Raw genomic sequence first — 22,332 nt, 5'->3', positions numbered from 1 at the left:
AAATACTGCCATGCACACTCTGCTAAGTATCACTGTGATAATTTATGCCCAAGAGGGGGCACAGGATATGTTTTTTAAGCATGTGTCTGTTTTCACATGGGAGAAGCTGTTAAAGAAGGAGTGAAAGTGATGTGTGTGGGTTTAATGATTGGCAAAGGATCCCTGCTCTTACCTGATAGATATGGCATCAGAGTAAAATGCGTTGTGAGTCCTTCTTTTGACATCTATGCGCGCCCTTGTTTGTCATTAGAAGGCACTAGAGTAGTAGCAGATCACTTTCCATGTATACATCAAAGTAAATGTAATGTCTTGAGTGGAACCCAGTGGCCAGAGTTAATGTGATTCTGATCTGAGTATGTATGTATGTATGTATGTATGTATGTATGTATGTATGTGTGTGTGTGTGTGTGTGTGTGTGTGTGTGTGTGTGTATGTATGACAGGCAGGTTGATGTAGTGGCTAGGGAGATGTCGTTACACCAGACCTTTGTCTCTGTGTGCGACACAGGTCCAGTGTCATAGCCATGTCTCTCATGCTGCTGTCACATCCACACCCACATCCACAAAATTCTAACAATGGGAAGGGTGGTGGTTTGTGTTGGTGCTTAGGAATAGGTCTGGTCTTAATGTGTGTGAGATTGGGTGAAGTACTTAGATTAGAAAAATTTATACAAGTCCATTTACTGTTTGTCCTTGCCTCAAACTCAACAGTACTGTAAAACAAAACACAGTACTGTTCTCATTTTTATTGGATTTGATAATACTGTTTTTAACAAATAACTGCTATGATTTGAGAACTTAAGTACATTTCTATGGGGCCAGAAACACAAACAGTCAGATAGTGAAGAAAATGGCAGAAAAGTCAATAGTTTAGCCAGACTATCTGCATGATTTTATACATAAAACACAATCATGGTAAGAATGCAGAACCATGGTGATGGTAAATGGTAAATGGCCTGCATTTGTATAGCGCTTTACTCAGTCCCTAAGGACCCCAAAGCGCTTTACACTACATTCAGTCATTCACCCACTCACACACACATTCACACACTGGCAATGGCAAGCTACGTTGTAGCCACAGCTGCCCTGGGGCGCACTGACGGATGTTTCACAACTAAGACCGAATCCAATCTTCCACTGCGGTGCAGTGCAAAGCACAAGCAGCTATCTGTGCGACAGTAGACACAAATATGAATGGCACTTTCTGTTTTCAAAATCAGAGCACTGGAGTTGGCTTCAACATCAGTGTCAGGTCATTTTGTCCCATGGTACTGTGGTTATAGAATTATGATTTTAGAAGTGCACAGTGGCAGATTGGATACAGCTTGAAAGTGATGACAGTTAATGACCAAAGCACCGAGGCACATTATACACATCCTAGGTCTAACTAACTCACCCATATTTTATTTACTATAGAACACAGAAAATCTATTTTCTGTGTTTAATTTCATAGTTTAAACTGATAAAATGTACTAATTTGAGAGAAATAATAGTTCATTTTAAATTTGTCGGCAGCAAAACATCTCAGAAAAGTTGGGACAGGCCATTCAGGGCGTCTACATTCTCTGTCTTTTAACAACAGTCTGTAAATGTCTAGGAACTGAGGAAACCAGTTGCTGACTTTTGGGAGACTAACGTTATCCCATTCTTGACCCCATACCATCAGAGGTGAAGGCCTGCCTTGCCTGGGTTCATTTTAAAAGAAATTTAGCCCAGAGAAGACAGCAACATTCCTGCGTCATGTTCACATATGGCTACTTCTTCGGATGATTGAGTTTTGACCTGTATTTGTGGATGACATAGCAAACTGTGTTTACAGACAACGATTGTAGGAAGTTATTGTTTTCATTGCAGTGCCACCTTACGGCCTGAAAATTATTCTTAGATATTTTGGATCAGTTACTCTTCCAGCCTTTTTTGTATTTGTATTTGTATTTGTATTAGCTAGCTTTCAAATACTTTCAAAATGTACTAAGGCATGGTGCAGTCCAGGAAAGGCACTTAAATGCTCTGAGAAACTACGAATGGTGATTTTTGTCTCACTTTCTCCACTTCTCTGTCATCTGACTGTTGGGCTGAGATTCCTGTGCAACAAAACTTACTACTAAGGAAGACAGTATGGACACCTAGACAGGAAGATCATAAACTTAAGGAAATATATGTTTTTTGTATCCCCCTCCTGAAATCAATCCTGCATGCAATTAGTCCAATAAGTCAGTTATTGTCAGTATGCTAAAACCTTTAAGCAGTATATAAAAATTATTTCCAAATGAATTCATGATGAATTTATGGATGACCTCTTCTCTAAACAAACCAACAAAGTATTGATTCTCCTTTTGTTTGATCAATGAGTTCGTGGTGCTCTGTTGGCCAACTGTTGGTTATTGTTTTCTGCCTGGAAATTCTGAGACAGTATTTTATTTCCAGACTGGCAAGGGAATTGTTTAGAGTGTCTGGATATAAAATATTATTAATATTTTGTGCCAGTGTATTTACAGTGTATTACAATTCTATAGTGATACAATTTATTACTTGTCTCATCCATGCTTACAAAGTAACCATTTTACTTTGATCAAAATGATCAAAATTTCAGCTTCTCCTATTCCTCATCTACATGAAAATGTATGTTGCACTGTGGATTGATTTTGTGAAATGACTGGAACATTAGTTGAGAAGACATTTGGCAGAAGGTTGTTAATATTAAATATATACACTAAACAGACTTCTTCAACAAATAATGTTACTTCACTGAGTGAGATATACCACCTTGATAGTACCTGACCGGTAAAAAAGTTTGTATTTTATATATTTCTCATAAAATTAGATGCAAGCTGGTGATTCCAAAGACGAATTATGGGGTTGAGAGAATTGTACAACATCTTTAGAATACTAAATGAAACCATGCCAAATTGTAGCTTGAAATGATGAAAATATAGTTGAGTTAGAAGCATTAAAAAATATAAAAGTGTGTTAAATAGGTTCCAAAATGTCACCGTTTTCTGCATATACTCATAGATTTTACTAGAAACAAGCAATTTATTCAGTTTTCATTTTAATGATCATTTAATGAATATCAAATACATTTTCATATAAGCGTTTTATCCAACAACCAAATAACAAATAACTGTGTGTTTGTGGGCATGTTTGGGTTCAAGCATGGGTTAGTATGGATGCCTGATTGTAGGCCTACTGTGCTCCTGATTCCTGATTTCTTTTGTTCTTTTTTATTTGGATATTTGTCACGCTTACATGTTTCAGATCATCAAATACATTTTAATATTAGACAGAGCAGAGAGTAAATACAAAATGCAGTTATGATTTCAATTATTAAGAGAAGAGAGCTATACAAACCTACCTTTACCTATGAAAAAGTAGTTAACTGTGATTTACCACGGTTTTTGGAAAACTGAATTTAAATTCACTAGCCACACCGAGGTCTAATTACTGTCAGGCCTGTTAAATCAAAGAGAAGTAGGGTAAAAGATCTCAAAAAGGCAATACTTCATGCCATGATCAAAACAAACTCAAGCACAGATGAGAAGCAGTCATTGAAATTTTTCAGTCTAGAAAGGCTTTGGGACTCCAGCGAACCACAATGAGAGCCATGAATGGAGTAAACCTGGAAAAGGTGAACCTTCCCAGGAGTGGCTCACCTACCAAATTTAAACCAAGGGCACACCAGTGACTCAGATGACAACACAGAACAGCATCTCAAGAACTTAAGACCTCACTGGCGTCAGTTAAGATCAGCGTTCATGATTCAAAAGTAAGAAAAGGACTGGACAAAAAAGGGCATCCATTGGAGAGTTCCAAGGTGAAAAACCACGCGGACCTCATCTCACAGAAGCACCTAAAAATAAAATAAGCAGTACCATGAACCAGACTTTAGAAGCACTGCTTTATTGTTGCTGCAACAATGAATTTTTATGATTTTTTCTTTACATTTTAATACTCTGCTCATATTCTAGCTGTGATTCTTTCTGTGTTTCTGTGTAATATAGCCATTATTGTATTATTATATTATAGCCATTAACATTTACTGATGTTACGCTTGAGATGGTGTTTAGTGAAGGAATTTAAACCAGGACAATGCTGAGTGAGTGACCACTATACATGCATGCAGCATTTCCAAAAAGAGCATTTTGCAAGTTTAACTTGACTTGGCAACATGGCCAGTCTTGATAATGATGATATTTTTATAATAGCATTGTTAGCTGGTTCCATGTATTCAGTCCAGAATATAATTAAAGAGTTAACACCCAACACATAATATCATTGATCTAGATACTGGTACAACTTGGGTGTATATTCGTGAAGATGACTTTTGGCAGAAATAATGGTAAAAATTCCTGTAAACACCACTTTGCAACAAACCAACAGTGGTCAGATCCTGACCCCATGGCAATACTACAGAGAGGGTGGTTATTAAGAAGACAGTGACGTAGCCATACATTTCACCTCTGCCATGTGTTATAGGCAGAGCGATACAGGCAGGGAATCTCATTCTACTGCATCTGACCTCATGTCAGCTCCACTGAAGTGGGTGTCACCTCATTCAGAAATGAATCGCCGTTCTTGCCACAGGATTGTTGCTACCTCTTCTAGATGTCAAGGCCCAAGAGTTTAATTGAGGCAGAAGGCTGTGTGAGTGAGAAATCTAAAGATGTAGAAATAAGAACAGAGGAGAAGGAGGGAAAAACTAAGGGAAGGAAGAAAACAGAGGATGCAATGCAGAGGAATGAAGTGCGTAAAGTTGAAGGATCGCATCAGACCCCTCTGTTTCATCTTAGCAGTGACAGTGGCTTTGTTGAACCTTTAGATGGCAGAAAATAGACCGAGCCATTTATCTGTGTAAAGAATAGCACAGTGCAGATGAACAAATCTGTAAACCCTGATCTGAGGTCAGATGTTTCTCTGAATGGATGAGTCCAGGGGTGGGAGATTGGAAAAGCTTGTCCTCCATCCACTGTGTGACATAATGCAGCTGCTTCAGCAAATAATCAGGATAACTGCAGACATCAAAGTTTTTGTATTCTTAATAAAGAGTAGGCTATTTGCACTGCCCTGAGACAAGATTATATCATTGTTTAAATTATCCTATTTAAGTAGTAAAAAAAAAAAGGCACATGTGTCCTCCCTCCCTTTAAAAATTGAACAAAAATATCAAATTATTTGTGAGATGAACAAGAAGAACATTACATTAGAACCTTACATTAGAATTGCCTGAGAGTTACATGTTTGGACAACAAATTATTGCATGCAAATAATAAAACACAAGAAATGTGAGAAACCAGAACTGATAAATATTCTGTCAGGTTGGCTTTTAGTGCATCATCTTTTTAAAGGCAGACTGTTTTCAGCAAAAGACAGTGTTTTCACTCTCATGAGAGAAAGCTGCATGTTTACTTTATTTCCTTTGTATACTATATATTTTGCAAAATACTTTGCTAAGGAACGGTGTGCTGTTTGTAGTCTTGTCACAAATATGTAGATTTAAGAGTCAGCTATTTTCTTTAAAAGCATCAGTGTATCCAACTCACTCCTAAACAATAATGCAAAGCCGCTATCTCCTGAACCAAAAATCATTGAATGTTTTGACTGCTCTGATTTGCACCAATGTGAAAAAAACAAACAGAGAAAACAGTCCAGTGAATTTACAGCTAACTAGTTATTTTCCTGTATCTTGACTCCCACTCCAGTGGTACCTGCCCAGATCACTATTGTCTGCTACATGCAAGAAATGGCAGCTGTGGTCAGTACTTCTGATTATTTCAGCTGTGACCAGAATTCAATAGCTCAAATATTATTGAACTAAATGGATCAAATTCTGAAGAGTAAGTTTGTAATGTCCCATTGACTGTTTCCACCTCTGTTTTACCGGTTTTACTGGTGACCCCCCTGCCATTTTCATACATATACAGGGAGTGCAGAATTATTAGGCAAATGAGTATTTTGTCCACATCATCCTCTTCATGCATGTTGTCTTACTCCAAGCTGTATAGGCTCGAAAGCCTACTACCAATTAAGCATATTAGGTGATGTGCATCTCTGTAATGAGAAGGGGTGTGGTCTAATGACATCAACACCCTATATCAGGTGTGCATAATTATTAGGCAACTTCCTTTCCTTTGGCAAAATGGGTCAAAAGAAGGACTTGACAGGCTCAGAAAAGTCAAAAATAGTGAGATATCTTGCAGAGGGATGCAGCAGTCTTAAAATTGCAAAGCTTCTGAAGCGTGATCATCGAACAATCAAGCGTTTCATTCAAAATAGTCAACAGGGTCGCAAGAAGCGTGTGGAAAAACCAAGGCGCAAAATAACTGCCCATGAACTGAGAAAAGTCAAGCGTGCAGCTGCCAAGATTCCACTTGCCACCAGTTTGGCCATATTTCAGAGCTGCAACATCACTGGAGTGCCCAAAAGCACAAGGTGTGCAATACTCAGAGACATGGCCAAGGTAAGAAAGGCTGAAAGACGACCACCACTGAACAAGACACAAGCTCAAACATCAAGACTGGGCCAAGAAATATCTCAAGACTGATTTTTCTAAGGTTTTATGGCCTGATGAAATGAGAGTGAGTCTTGATGGGCCAGATGGATGGGCCCGTGGCTGGATTGGTAAAGGGCAGAGAGCTCCAGTCCGACTCAGACGCCAGCAAGGTGGAGGTGGAGTACTGGTTTGGGCTGGTATCATCAAAGATGAGCTTGTGGGGCCTTTTCGGGTTGAGGATGGAGTCAAGCTCAACTCCCAGTCCTACTGCCAGTTTCTGGAAGACACCTTCTTCAAGCAGTGGTACAGGAAGAAGTCTGCATCCTTCAAGAAAAACATGATTTTCATGCAGGACAATGCTCCATCACACGCGTCCAAGTACTCCACAGCGTGGCTGGCAAGAAAGGGTATAAAAGAAGAAAAACTAATGACATGGCCTCCTTGTTCACCTGATCTGAACCCCATTGATAACCTGTGGTCCATCATCAAATGTGAGATTTACAAGGAGGGAAAACAGTACACCTCTCTGAACAGTGTCTGGGAGGCTGTGGTTGGTGCTGCACGCAATGTTGATGGTGAACAGATCAAAACACTGACAGAATCCATGGATGGCAGGCTTTTGAGTGTCCTTGCAAAGAAAGGTGGCTATATTGGTCGCTGATTTGTTTTTGTTTTGTTTTTGAATGTCAGAAATGTGTATTTGTGAATGTGGAGATGTTATATTGGTTTCACTGGTAAAAATAAATAATTGAAATGGGTATATATTTGTTTTTTGTTAAGTTGCCTAATAATTATGCACAGTAATAGTCACCTGCACACACAGATATCCCCCTAAAGTAGCTAAAACTAAAAACAAACTAAAAACTACTTCCAAAAACATTCAGCTTTGATATTAATGAGTTTTTTGGGTTCATTGAGAACATGGTTGTTGTTCAATAATAAAATTATTCCTCAAAAATACAACTTGCCTAATAATTCTGCATTCCCTGTATATGTTGCATGTTACATATGTTATTAGGTAGCGGAATCCATGCATATGCTATAGGGGAAGACATGTATTATGATAACATCTCTGCTTTTTGCAATATTTTGTTTTGGTTTGTCTAAATTCAACCACACACTGACCATAATGAACATACTTGTTTATTATTATTTTGTAATGAACACATCAATCTAAAATTAACGTATAATTTAAAGATTTATTGGGAATGCCTGCCTACTGAAAAAAGGCTACTAATATTGGCAAATAGCTATTATAGCATCACTAAGATTAGAAAAAACAGTAACTATGATAAATACTATCATCATATATTATCATCCCCACCCGAGATACCAAGCCCCAAATATAACTGATGCAATGAAGGCACTGAGCGCGAGAGCAGCTGAACTGAGAGACAGGACCACAGTTAAACTGGAAACCTAAGCTCTCTGTGAGTGGCTGCCAGCACCACATGAAGTACCCTCTGAAGGTCTACTAGAAGATGTGAATTCAGCATTACAGACAATCCCAACCACAACAGCAGAGATCACTGAGATGCTTGGCTATAATACTAACAGCCACCATGAAAAAGGAGACTAGAGGCCTTGATCAAGGTCACATAAAGGGAAGTTAGCCAACTAGCGTATTATATTGAAGTAACTGAAATTAAATTTCTTAGGATGATAATAAACAATAGATTATACTGGAAGCCACATATCAACTCCTTTAAGAAAACAAATAAAAAACCTGAATCAGTCGCAATACTATATAAAGTAAAAAATTACATAAACCTGTACACTGAGTGTAATACTCTAGTCAATCATAAAACAACTAAATTATGTACAGAGCAAGACAACATAAATTAGCCCAAAATATTCAAAAACAACATGCACTGAGAGAAAATGACGATCAAGTTTAATAAACTGGCTGTAAGAACTAATAGTGTCATGGTCTGGGTGAGTCACGGTAATTTTCCACAGCATCTGCTCTCCTCCTCTGGGTGGAGCCCTTATTGCACCTCCCTGGATTCCCACCTGGTGGCAATCATCACCTGCAGTATATTAGACCAGCGCTCACAACTAGTCCTTGCCAGATTATCTGCTAACCCATGTTAGTTTGTGGCCTCAGATATCTCTTGTTTATCATAGCGTTTGTACTTACCTTGTTCTCCTGTTTCTTAGGTGGTTCACAGAACCCACCTCTCCAAACTCACCATACTCGCTTATGTGGACACTGGTCTCTACTGTACTGCTGCTGTTTGTAAAAAAGCCTCATTCATCGTACCATTCTCAGCTGCCTGCCTCCCTGCAATTCAGCTTAGTGCTCCGGACTCACCCGGATCTCTGCCTCTCGCCTTCCCCTCCTGCGAGCAAGTAAGGCATCACAGTTTGATTACTGGACCTTTAACCCACCATTCCTCTGGACATCTCTGACCACTTTCTTCATCTGTTTCAGTGCCTTTGGTCAGCAACAGTTCCCCTCCCCCCATCAAGCTCCTGCACACAGCAGCATAGTAACATAATACTGTTCATGTTTACAGCGTTGGCCTTTCTAGTTTCCTAGTCATTCAGTTCATGTTTAGTGTTTTTGACTTAGTTCATAGTCACAGCCTAGTTTATCTGGTATCTCTCATCATTGTAAATAAAAGCTCTTTGTTCACTACACTCCGAGCCTCCGGTTTTTGAATTTGCATTTGAGTCCACTTCTCTTCTCGGGCCACTATGGTACTATTTATATTGACAAATAGTAAATATTATAGCACTGCAGTCAAGAGAGTAACAATAGAATATAGAGGAAATGAAATCCAGTTTGTCACTGTGTAAGTTCTACATAATGGTATAAAAACAAACAAACTTAAGTGAATATGAGGACGATTTAACTCAATAAAAAAATTGGCTTTTCTGTTCAGTTGAGTTCTTACTCTGCTCCACTGGATATGACTGTTGTCCATTATTACTGTTATGTGCACATATCTCCAAGCCTCCATAAAGCCTTTAGAAAGTTTAGTTTCTAAACTTTCTAAAGTTTAAAGACTTTATATGGACTTTTAGCCATCTATGCATGCAGATTTATTTACACATATTAAAAGGACACATTCACAAATCTATATAAAGATTTATTTATAGATTTACAAATCAGATTTTAGATTTGTAAATCTCTCTCTCTCTCTTTCTCTCTCTCATGCACACACACACAAAATTCTGCTAGAGCGTCATATATGTTAAAATGGTGAACTGTTCTACAAACAGTTGGCAAAATATATGCTTAAAAATCCAGCTGCCACATACTTTGAATCCTTTAATTGTGGCAATTGAGAACATTTCTGTTGTCACTAAATGTGTGGCTTTAAGCATCACCAGACATTCTGATGCAGAAACCTTTGTATTTCTGCATCAGAATGTCTGATGCCAAATTGGTTTGAATAAGTGAGTTTGAAAATACATCATTAATAAATGTTTAAAACACATGTAAAAGATTTCATTATAATGAAATTGTTTTGCCATTTTGAGTTACTGTTGAGTTACTTGTTAACTCACAGAGCAACTTGTGTTATTTTCTGTCGAACCAAATATTTTGTGTATCTGTAGATGTCGAGTACATGGCCTGATAAATGGAGAAAGATACAGATGTGGTTAAGAGGAAAGATTCAACTTCCAAAATCTATTTTTCACCTAGCAGCATCTCAACACACTTATTAGTTTGCATTCCTTCATAAACAGCAATAAAGGCAACAAATTGAGACTGTGTCATGAAAAGCCAAACAAGAGGGAACGGGAACACAGGAGAGAGAAGGAAACAAACCAATTATAAGCAATTGATTTACTTCCAGGCAGACTTATGGGTGCCTTAGCTTGCTGGTCAGGTTCCAGGTAATTCAGGGGATTGCAACCATTGCCATGTACTTCAGTTATTGGAGCAATCCTATGTCAGTCTCCATGAGAGCTTATGGTAAGACAGGAATATTAATAAGAAGCTGTAGTATTCAAAGACTGGAGCTTGTAGGATCTTACATTATCCACAGTGACACTTCTTCCCTAATTCTGTTGTGCAAGGGGACCATTGGCAGACTAAATATAAAGAATATTTCTTTTATGTTTCTGGGTGTATTCCTTTCAAAAATGCTGCATCACAAATTTTCTAAATATATATTCAATCAACCTGGCACACTTTCTAATCATTCATGTGAAGGACTTTTTCTTGGTGGGGTCTCTTAATTGTGAAAGTTTTAGAGGACCTCATTCTCCTCTCTTTGACAGCTGAACACTCCCATCAGGAAATGCATTATCATGCAGTTGTTCAGTTATACAGGCTGAAGGACGAGATCTGAAAGACGAGAGACAAAAGAGAAGCTTAGGTGTCCAGTGTGACCTACTTCACCCTCAACTCAAACACATTCAGACACACCCTCTTAAAATTGTAACCGTCCCCCTTTTTCACATTCCATCTTCATCTCTCAGACTTGTCCTATCACCTCTTGACTTTCTCCTCTTTCTTTAGTCCACCGCCCCCTCCGCTGACTCTTCAATCACAAGAGTTTGGCTGGCAGTGGGATCAAGCCACTGTGAGATGTATGAGTGTGAAAAAAAATGGATGGCTAATTCAATCAAGTCTATTATTCCTAAGGCAGCGCCGTGTTATCAGTGGCACAGCAAAGGCGTTTTGATGCATTGCCTTCATGCTCAGCCTCCCCCACTACCACAGAAATCCAAGTTGTTGTGGTCCTTTGAAGGTGGGGGGTGGGAATGGGGAGGGCGGGGGATGGTTCAGACTCACAGAGTTATCAGAGACCAGAGAGGGCTTGTTTTAGCTGCACACAAGACCACTAGAAAACTGCCATTGTAGAAGTAAGAAGTCAACTTTATGTACACCCCCCCCCATAAAAAAAAAACACACAAAAAAAAAAACACAATAAACAAACAAACAAAAAAGAATGCTGTATATAAGAGTGTTTATACAGCATAAAACTTTGCAGCTGTGTTTGACAGTATGAAGTGTTGGCTATAGTGGTACAGGAATCAGAATCTAGAGATCTCACTATACTATTAACTACTATTAAACTCTAAATATTCACCACTGACAGAATTTGTTATTAAGCTCTACAATTTTGCTTGCGTTTCTTGAAGCTGAGTCCTTATTTGTTCTGTTTTAAAACTTAGTTGGACCAGCCCCAATAAAATGGTATCGATGAGATCTATGAAGGGCGTATTCCATTTCTGACAGAAATGAATCCACAATCTGTGGAATATTCCAGCTCACTGGTTTTCACAACAGTACGTGAGATGGATTCTTTTCCAAAGATGAAATATTTCAACTCACATAAACATGGATTCAATTGTGTTTTCACCCAGTTATGACATAAACATGGTGTGTAATCACACTGTGTGAAAACTTTGCATTTAGTGTGAACACACTATTACAGTTTGTTGCATTTCACTCATATCAACAAAAGAATGCATTAAGTGGGGAAACAGGTGATGAGGGCATTTTAATCCAGTAGACATCACTATGAAAATGAAGTTGTTTATGTGTGTTAAGAGGATAAAGATATCCAATACAAATTTCTTGCATTTTTATTAGAAACTAGTATTTACTGGTAAACATTTTAAGTCATAGTTATTGCCTGTCGTATGCCAAAATGCAATAAGGCAGTAAAGCTAATTCTGCCATGGGAACTCATGGGGTCAGTTTCGGGTACAGGAACTGGAGCTGGAGTGGTAAAACCCTAAAACAGGAAACAAACTAGTGCAAGACCATGACACTGCCATAAAGTTTAACCTTTAAATAAGGCCCTATCTCATTAAATATACACAAATTTTTATTTGATACACTAGGTGTGTATTTTAGACATTTTCATTTCACTCTTAGTGCAATACACATGGAAGCAAAAATCCTAAAATCTCAAAATGTTTTCACAAAACAGCATGAACAATGAAAAACAGAGTGATTCTTTCACACTGAAAAATGCTTTCAAAATTTTAAAAAAAGATTCCCAAATTCAGTGGAATATGTTTGTCATCCATAGACACTCTACAGTTATTTAGGTGAACTACTTCTAGTTGAGACTGCAAACTCACTTGAGGGTCTTCTTGTTACACCCAGGAGAAATCCTTCTTTGCTTTATTGAGCTGCATCTTTAACTGTGCAAAAAGAGACACAAAACCTGTGACATACTAACTACCTTCATTAGGAACAAAATATGCTGGTTGATCACCAGCTCGTATTTAGAAATCTTTGTTAAACAAAGCCTTTCAATACACAATGCAAAGGAATAATTTAAAACTGTGTCATGTGCTTGGAAATTTAAGGTGAAATGAATATATATTGTAATGGTTGTGGTTTTTGTTACACGATTTCATTTGCGGATAGTATTATGTAACACACAATATCAACTATGCATTTATTGTTCTGTAAACTAAAATATTCTGAACATAGTGCATTAAATATTGTATTTGAAGAAGTGAGAGTTCAGTGGATTTAAACCATGAATAATAATACAACATGCATATGTATGGGTGACTCCATATCCTGGCTGCTGCGGAGCTGATGATGTTAACATTTTTCAAAAAATCTAGTTAGAGAGTGTTGACGGATACATATCCTTTATGAAGTCAGTAATGCATCTCCAGCATATTGAGAAGCTGATTAACTTTTAATATTAGGTCAGTCGTTTCTTAACAGCAGTAATGTCTTGCACTGTATGTGCAGACATTGGCCTGATTATTCATACACCCACATTTCTTTTACATGAAGTAAAGTTTGACATATTGTTGCCACTGTTTTATATATTTCTATATAATATAATCAAGGACTATCAAGATAAAACTCAATACTGATAATACAGATTGGCATGTCTTCAGGCAGCTTACCATTCATGTAATGAAGTTATGTGAAAGGAAGTGATAGATAGATATTTCACAAAAAAAACTTTTTTTGTGAAATATTGATATGACATGATGACAGGTCAGAGATATTTCAAGCTGTCCACTCTATCCACTTGGACTTGTAAATCTAATGCCTGGAATCTGAGGGATCACAGTCACAGTGAGTAGAGCAGGGATCAGCAGGAAGACACAGTACTCTGGTTTTGAGGGCAAGGAAAAATGGTAGCCCACTCATACCACGTGTGGGCTTTTGGATACTAAGTTTAGGACCCGTCTGCATGAGGAGTATAATCTCACAGTTAAGCAAGCAGTCTGGAAGGCACTGTTGTGTTAAATGCCAAGCCCTAATACATTTGTCACAGTCTGGCTGAGAAGCTGACTGTGTGGAGTGAGGAGGTGGACCCAAGTGCAGACACGTGAAGAGACAAAACTTGACGTAACAAAAAAACGAGCCGTTTATTAAGGCTGGTAAAAATAATACAAACAAAGGGCAAGGGTTAAAACTAAACCTAAACTGGGTGAACTAAGGCTAAACATAAAAAAACCATGGAACGTGAACAAGAACATAGAAACCTGACATGTAGTCCTGGCATGATGTGGAAACAATGCAGGACAACAGACGATCAGGTGAGGAATGAACGGAAACACACAGAGTAAATACACACAAGAGGTGATCAGGGGAAGTGGAAACACATGTGGAAACAGCTGATTAGAATGAACATAATGAGGAAGTGAAACTAAACACAATGAACATGGGACACCAGACCTCTTCAAAATAAAACAGGAAGCATAATGGGACGCAGACATGGTAACATGAGCCTGACACAGGAGACGCAGACATGAAATACATGAAGGGTGAGGGAGACTTAAACACAGGAGGTGAAGACACAATGGGAATCTAAGAAATAATGAACTATAACAACAACCTAAGCATAATAGAAATGAACTTAGATAGTCTAATGAACTTAAACATAAACATAAAAACATAATAAAAATTTAAAACGGTGGGTGAAATCCAGGATCATGACAGAATTTTCAAATAGAATTTCACATGAAATATTACAACAAACTGCAAAGATACTTAGACAGTTGGATAGTCCAATATATGATCTATGTCTTTTCCTAAGCACTTTTCCTTGACCTTGATTGGAAATGTCAAGGAAATGGATGATGGATAAATGGGAACTGTATTTGAACTAAATGTAACTGTAATGCACCTATGCTAAGCTGCTTAACAATGGTGGACGTTGTTGCTGTGGTGAAACTACAATATCATTAAGATGGACTACAAATCTATAAATATGGACCAATAAAGTGAAATGAAATGCTTGTTACACTTAGATTACTTGGGGATCACTGCGCAGGCAATTTCTTCAACAGTTTTAATTCACAGCCCTCTACTGCCTGCTCCACCACACACCATGGCCTTCACACACCCTCATTACCTTTAATGATTTTGCCCTTTTCCCCTTCTTCCCCACTCTGTGAATAATAATAAAAATAATAAACTAAAAATGAACCAAATGTGGAAGTGGACGATGCAATCAGCTATATTCCACAGAGAGCTTATTTCCATCTTAGATAGTAATGGCTTCACGGTGAGTCTTTTATTTGTCAAGTGCATTTAACACGGTCCAGTCTGCTGCTACTGAGAGAGAGATATCTCAGAAATTACTGACAGTCATCAGTCTGATTTGGTCGTGTATAGTACAGGAGCTCTATAAGGAACTGTGCCATCTCCGTTTCTTTTCACCCTTTAAAATTAAAGTGTGTGAAAGTTAAACAATCTTGAGTGGTTAACAGGAGAGGTAAATGCAAAACTGCCTTTTGCATTCATAAATTGTTTTTATCTTAATGAAAACAACATATGTCCTTCTCCTAGTTTGTATAGGTCAGCCCTATGCCACGCCTCCTCTAGAATGGCTTCTTGCTCCTGTCCTACAGATGCATTTTAGGAATTGAAATATGTTTCAACATTGCATTCTTAAGGAATCCTGGAGACACAAATTAGAAAAATGAGAAGAGCCCCATGGCAAGAGTCCAGAAATCCAAGTCCTTACTTCAGCAAGCCAAATGTTAATCATCAATCACTAAAGTGATCATTTCCAGCAAGAGGCGAGCTCACCTGTGTGCGTGTGTGGTATCACTCTGTCCTGTCTTGGGTGCTGTCTTCTTTCTTGTGGACCTCAGGGAGAGTGGTCAAAGCTGTCATAATGATATTTAGGGCAAGATTTACAGTCTGTGCCAGCGGAAGATGTCTGATTACCAGGGTAAGACCAGTTCTATGAAAACTGAGAGATTCTCATCATCAGAAGTCCCCTCTCCTATGACCAGACTCAGAAGCTCCACCACCACATCTCACTTCAAATACAAAGTCTCCTGATCAGTTTTAATAGCCCCCGGCCTCACACCAGGCATTCTCAATGTATTTCTTTTATGTGCCTATACAAGCAGGGGAATGTGGTGAAAAAACTCACCCAGTTTTCAGGGAACTTGAGAAACTCTGGTAACCACACATTCTTCTTAGTAGTTTGATTCCTGGTTCCTCCAGTCTGCATGCCAAGTATCCTTGGGCAAGATACTAACCCCAAGTTGCTCTCTGATGCATCCCTCAGAGAATGAACGTGTATGAATGTTAGTTAGGATGCACTGCGGACACGTCACTGCAGCCCCCTCTGGCTTCTGAGCTGTGACTGCTGGGTGACCCCTCATTTGGGGCTCTCCTCAGCTCTTCCCAGGAGGGTGGCACAGTTGCCCCACTGATGGTCCTCCTTGGACTCTCACACTCTGGGGGCCTCTGGATGTCTGGGGCCTGGATCTCCTTCCATGCCTGCTTCATACCCTGGGGGATGGGCTATGGCTCCAAACCACCCCCTAGCAGACTGTTACATGGAGAAACCTTTGGAATACAAGCGCGCTCATCCACACAGGTGTACACACGGGTGTTCACAGACACAAACTACACCTTTCTTGGCTGCTACCTCAAAGCACATTGTGCGCTGTTGGTCTTGCGTGGCGCACAATAACATTCAATATTTAGTATTTACTGTTATTTACACTTAGCTAGATTATTGTGATGGTGTTTATTATGTTGCTGTCTTTTTTGCTTGTTTTCTATTCTTTTTTTCTTCTCTCACAGGTGATCCAGGAGATGTTTTTAAGTGTCCTCTCTCACTGTCCTTCTTCCCCTTGCTCTCTTTCTTTCTTTCTTTCTTTCTTTCTTTCTTTCTTTCTTTCTTTCTTTCTTTCTTTCCTATTGCCCAGTTATGTCTGTCCTGTCTGTAACAACTGAAAATAAAAGTCAATCAAATGGACCAATGTGGCAAGGCCGTGATGACCCACTTGGTAAAGTAAATCCGTTGGGCCTCTGTCTTGGCCTTCAGACAATAAATCTGATGGCTAAAGAACCAAACGGGACAGGCAAAAAAAAAAAAAAGAAAAAAGAAAGAAAAAAAAAAGAAGAAGAAGAAAAGGTGCTTGTGTGAATGGGTGTGATTGGGTGAATGTGGCATGTTGTATAGGGTGCTTTGATTACTCCAGGAGAGTAGAAAAGCGCTATATAAGAATCAGTCCATTTACTATTCTTTATCAAAATCACTATGGGAAATTTGGCCCACTTCAGGACTGCATACTCCAAAGCCCATTACAACTTGACCCAGGAAGGCTGACACCTTACAGCCAACTCAAAGGACAGCATTTAGCTAAGAAGCCAGTGAGTGCACAGTTACATCGATGCAATAAAACCTGAAAAATTTGTGGGTAATGTCTAACAGCTAATAACTAGTTAATAGTACAGGTTGAAAAGCCAATTGGTCCAGTGTGAGAGCACCTTTAAAACTATGGATAAAACCCAGCAGTGACTGACAGGCTTAAATGTAAACCTCAGGCAAAAAAAATCTTTCATAAACTTCTGTCCAGTCCTGTCCAGTTGTTGCATTACCAAAGCCAAAATGACTGGCTGGCCATAGGTGACAGAGCCAGTGTGTTTTCCCCTAATGGTGTGCCTTTGTTTCTTACAAATAGAACAGGGGACAAAATATTGCTCAAAGAGATTTTTTTCCTGAGGAAAACAGGATGTTTTGGGCAATGCAAATATATGTATGGACATCTGACAAAATCTGTACCACAGTTGATGAATGATTTTGGTTTGAGTCTTTAATGCGCCATGAACATGTGCTGTACATAATAACATGAGATGCTTGTTAGAGGGTTGGCAGATTGATCCAAATATCGATAGCATCGATACCAATGTTGGCATTAGTATTGGACTGATACTAGCACAATTGATTAATTGATTGATTGATATTTTGCTGATATCCTCTCACTTAGGTATGTAGCCTGTATTGGGTTCAATTACTTCTTTTGGAAATTAAAAAATTATATCTCAAACATGCATTATAAAAGATGCCTGGACCTGTTTGCGGTCACATCTCTTTCATATTTATTTTATAGCATAGTACATTTAAACCACAGAAGTGCTTTAAAGACAGGTTTCTAAATACATGTTTCTAAATGTTAACTCATTATTGTTGAAAGTGAATTAGTGGGCATTAAATGTGCTCAGAATTAGCAGATTAATGATGATTAATCTCATAAATAATGGCACACTTCTCTCCCCTGTATAGCTGCCTTTATATGTTAAAAATATCAGTATTGGTATTGGTATCAGCAATACTGGCCCTGTATTTACTTGGTATTGGACTGATATTTGCAGTATTGCACTAGTGTTTGCTACTCCACATATTCACTGTTGTGAGGCAGCCTGTGTAATGTCAAAGGGGAAATGCCTCGATGGTTTATATACTCCACAAAACTTTATTGACTGTCCTGACCAAGACATTACATTTTTCAGGAAAAGAAATACCCCAAGGCCAGAAAAACTGCCATCAGCTCCAGGTGATTTATATGTATGCAGAGTCTCTGGGGTCAGGTGCCATTCACAGTTATTCCCTCAAAAACAGCTCCCCACCCTGTCAACGAAACACCCATTGTCAGAATTTTTTTCACAACCACATTACATAATGGACACCTGCTGTGAACAATTTTGGGTCTCTATATTGATGGAGAGCTAGTCAACATTTGGGGGAAATTCTCACCATATCTCAGCTGACATCTCACATCCAACTGCAAAGAGGACACCCAGTCCTAGAAATCCTGCTGAGGGGACAGAAATTATTGAAGCCATCATGCGGGTCAAATGCAAACAGGGTCTTAATGAAACCACGCCTGCCTTGTGAAACAGCACAATCTGCTAGTGAAATTTCTCCATGCAGTCTTGTGACAGAAAAGTCAGAAATTAAACAGTTTTATTTAAGGTCCAGTTATTCTATAATCTGAATGGGAGACAGTATACTCTTGGTACTAAAACCCAGTCTAGACAGGCTGCGTAACAGCACCTGAATGTTTTTCTCCACGTCCTCTTTGCTGGAAGTGCACATTAGAAAAACATTCAAATATGCCATCACTCTGGCATATTTCACATCACAGCCCTGCCATGCGCGAGGGTTTCAGGGCTGTTTCAAGACACTCAGTGAATACCCTATGGGGCAAGTACCTGCCCGGGTGGGAGGGACTGATATTTGTATGCTATGCCCTGAAGAACCTGTGTTCAGAAATAAGCATCCTACAGATCTACTGATGTAAACCATTCATCCTGTCAAACAGATAAGAACAGCATATCTTGTGACAGCATTCTGAATTCGTATTTCCTGAGATGAAAACTTAGAGAATATAAATTCAGTATGGGATCACCCTTGTTATTAAGAAATATCTGGAAAAGAAGCTTAGAATAATTTCTACTTCTGGTAAAAATTTTTATTGCTCCTCAGTTTAAGAGAGATGAAATTTTTCTCAGCCCTTGCAGTCACTGAAAACACAACACCACACTGTTTCAAATGCTATAATCCTTGGTAACAGTTGTGAACAAACGGGGATGGACTGTACATGTGTGCATTCTCCCACAAGTGGCAGTACTAAAGATTACTGACGCTTGAAGTTGAAAACTCATGGAGCTGCACCTTCTTTGGGTACAAACTGACCTGCCCTTTATGATTTTTCCTTTGTTGAACACAGTGTGCGCACAGCCTTACTCTTGGCTATGACAGTGGCCTTTTTATTGTAAAAACATGTAAAATGCTTTTGTGCTTTGAATGACGCATACCTCTCCCTCTGAACTGAGCCCACTAGCAAAAAGAGGGAGTAAATAAATTGAAGAACACTGAGGGAACTTGTACTCCTTCAGTATGTATCAGGAGAAAATGATTGGCTTTTACATCTTCCTCACTCTTGGGCGGAGGAAAGAACAGAGAAAGAGCTTCCTGAGTGCTCAGGGGAGAGATCTCCATGAAGGCTTTGCTGTGGTTTCAAAAAAGTAGGGCTGCTTTTGAGGCCACTAACACTCACTCAGTGCCTCTCTAGGATACAGCTTGGCATTGAATCTGGGGTCTTGCAGGAGCTGGGGTCTACAACCAATATGTGGGCATGGTTTGCACCCATAAAGATGATGAAGAGGACATGAGTTGATTCCCCCAAGATGGTCAACCCAGAACTAGTTGGGCGAGGGTGAGACGTGATGTTCATAGCTCTTCTGCCATCAGTGTTCCCCTGAGAGGATCCAGTGCTGCTACACAAAGACATGCTCAGTTGATTCAAATCAATTCACTTTGCTTCACTTCAGTTCAGCTCGATTCAAATAAATTCCTTTCAAATCAAATTCAGGTTTATTAACATAGCCACAACAGTTGCCTCAAGGTGATTAATGTTGTAAGATACAGATCGTAGTCCAATAATCATATAACTCCCTAACTTTAAGGTTTAACAGGAAAAAAAAAAACCTCTTCGGGAAATATTTACTTTTAAGGGAATAGTCCTGTATTTTGTATGTATACATTTGGGTTTTTTTGCAATTGTACTTTAAGAAGTTTCCAGTACAGTAAAAATAACACAATTTACATCTTCCTTACCCTTGGGTTAGGGTCGTTTTAGGGTCATCTTGAAAGAAAGGAAGATGGGAAATGTACAAATAAGATTTGACGTCAAATGTGACATGATATTAGGATACAAACTATAATGAGAAATTTAGAATTCCATATACCAGAATCATTTCCTAAATGCTGCCAAAACAAACAAAGCCAGCAGAATTTTAAGCATAGTTTTAAAGATAAAAAACATTTAATAATCATAATGTGTTAGTCCCCGTAAGGACGGTACCTTCCTCAGGGGTGTGTTGTCAAACAAACCAGTCAGAAACACAGTTTTTAATAGCTAAAAAGAGCATTATTATCACTTTGACCTTCAAACCAATTGATTGACCTATTTAGGTCAATCATGTACAAAGATATTTTAAATCTTTGTACATGTTCAAAGTATACACCACACTGGTAAGAATCATAGTTTCTCATTTAAAAAGCGTTTTGACCAATAAATCAGTAAGTTGATCTTGAAGACTTTAGAGGACGGAAGCCAGATTTTAATGGATTGTTAACATGACCACATTCTAGACCCCTACAAAGGTTTATCAGAATTAATTCAAAATTAATTCAAAAGTTTTCAAACAATTTTATTACAAATGTTGACATGAATGTTGACATGCACGCAAGTGCTGCCAACAACAGACTATACTTGGTGGAGGTAATAATATACTACTTTTTACAGTGAGGGTTTCACAATGTTTCAGATAATTGGTCCATAGAACGCAAGTGTGCTCACACCACAAATCATTTCAATACAGTTTTTTTTAAACTTCTCTTTAGTGTGAGACCCTTTACATATCATGTTAAAGAATTAAAGAATTATCATGTTAAAGAAACAATTAATATAACATGGAATGATGAAGCATCTGAAACTTAGAATATGCAAGGACTTTAATAAAAACTTGCATGGCATGACTTTAAATTTAGAAAGTGGCAATCATCCCACAGGAAAGAATGAAAAAGAGAGAAAGACCACATATGCAAAATGCAAATGTAAAAAAGTTAATTCAGTTTACTGAATAAAGTTACAGTTCTAATGTTATGATTTCTCATCCCATCCCCTCCCAGCAGAGAAAACAGGATAAAACAGCTTGCCCAACTGCTGTGATGGATGATGAACCATCAGGCTCCTCAGAACAGCTAATGTGATATGTAGAATCTTCCAGGTAGTCATGTCAGTGAAGAAAAATACTCCATACTTTCCTCACCAGTAAAGCCAGAATACTATCGACCCCAGAGTGACACCTGTATCATGCCCTTCTTTCTCATAGAACAGAAAAACAGTAAGGTAAGCTTGACTGTGCAACACACCGAGCCTAAATGAATTCTCTCTTACAAAGAGCAGCAGGACGAGGAATAACAAATTAACACAATATGAAATGGATGAATGTGAAAAACACAATATGCAGCCGTGTGAAGAATAAAAACATGGAATTAAAACTGATCTTTTTTGACATATTAGAACAAGAAAACATCTTATCTGACAAGCTTCCTACACAGAAAGATGTTTTATTTGAACAACACCAACAGTAAAATAGTTTTTAATTTATTTAACAGAAAATATCTGTTGATGTAAAAACATTTGGTCCTCTTTGTGAAATTTCTCTGACATCAGCTTGCTGATCTTTGCTCCTTTTTTGTAGTTGAGGAGACTCTATGTGAACAGGTTAGTTATGAGACAACAGATGGAAGCTTGAGGGTCATGTCATATCTTTGCTCTTCCTAGGTCTGCATTCTTCTGGACAGAGAACTCAGATATTGTTTCTGGATCTGGAGCCACTCACCCAGTGGTCCAATTAACATGGGAACCACTGTTGCCTTTACCTTCCACATTTTCTCTAGCTCCTCTCTCAGCTATTTGTATTTCTCAAGCTTTTCCTGTTCCTTTTTCCTGATGGGTTGCTATCCTTGATAATGTTGCTATCCCTTGGTATAGCTACATCTATCATTACTGCCATCTTTGTCTGCTTGTCCACCACTACTATGAGGGTTATTGACTAGCCATCACCAG

General features: G+C 38.6%; 1 long non-coding RNA gene across 1 annotated transcript; it reads left to right on the top strand.

Moving 5' to 3' along the window:
• Positions 1-8,503: 8,503 nt before the first annotated feature.
• On the top strand, positions 8,504-9,114 carry LOC106098421 (uncharacterized). Its single transcript, XR_001224636.3, has 3 exons — positions 8,504-8,578; positions 8,650-8,841; positions 8,924-9,114. It is a non-coding gene; the product is annotated as an uncharacterized LOC106098421 (long non-coding RNA).
• The last annotated feature ends 13,218 nt before the right edge of the window (positions 9,115-22,332 follow it).

This window comes from Oreochromis niloticus, linkage group LG8, assembly GCF_001858045.2.
Source record: "Oreochromis niloticus isolate F11D_XX linkage group LG8, O_niloticus_UMD_NMBU, whole genome shotgun sequence".
NCBI lineage: Eukaryota > Metazoa > Chordata > Actinopteri > Cichliformes > Cichlidae > Oreochromis > Oreochromis niloticus.
The sequence above is the reverse complement of the archived record's forward strand: the minus strand, read 5'-3'. Positions and strand labels throughout refer to the sequence as shown.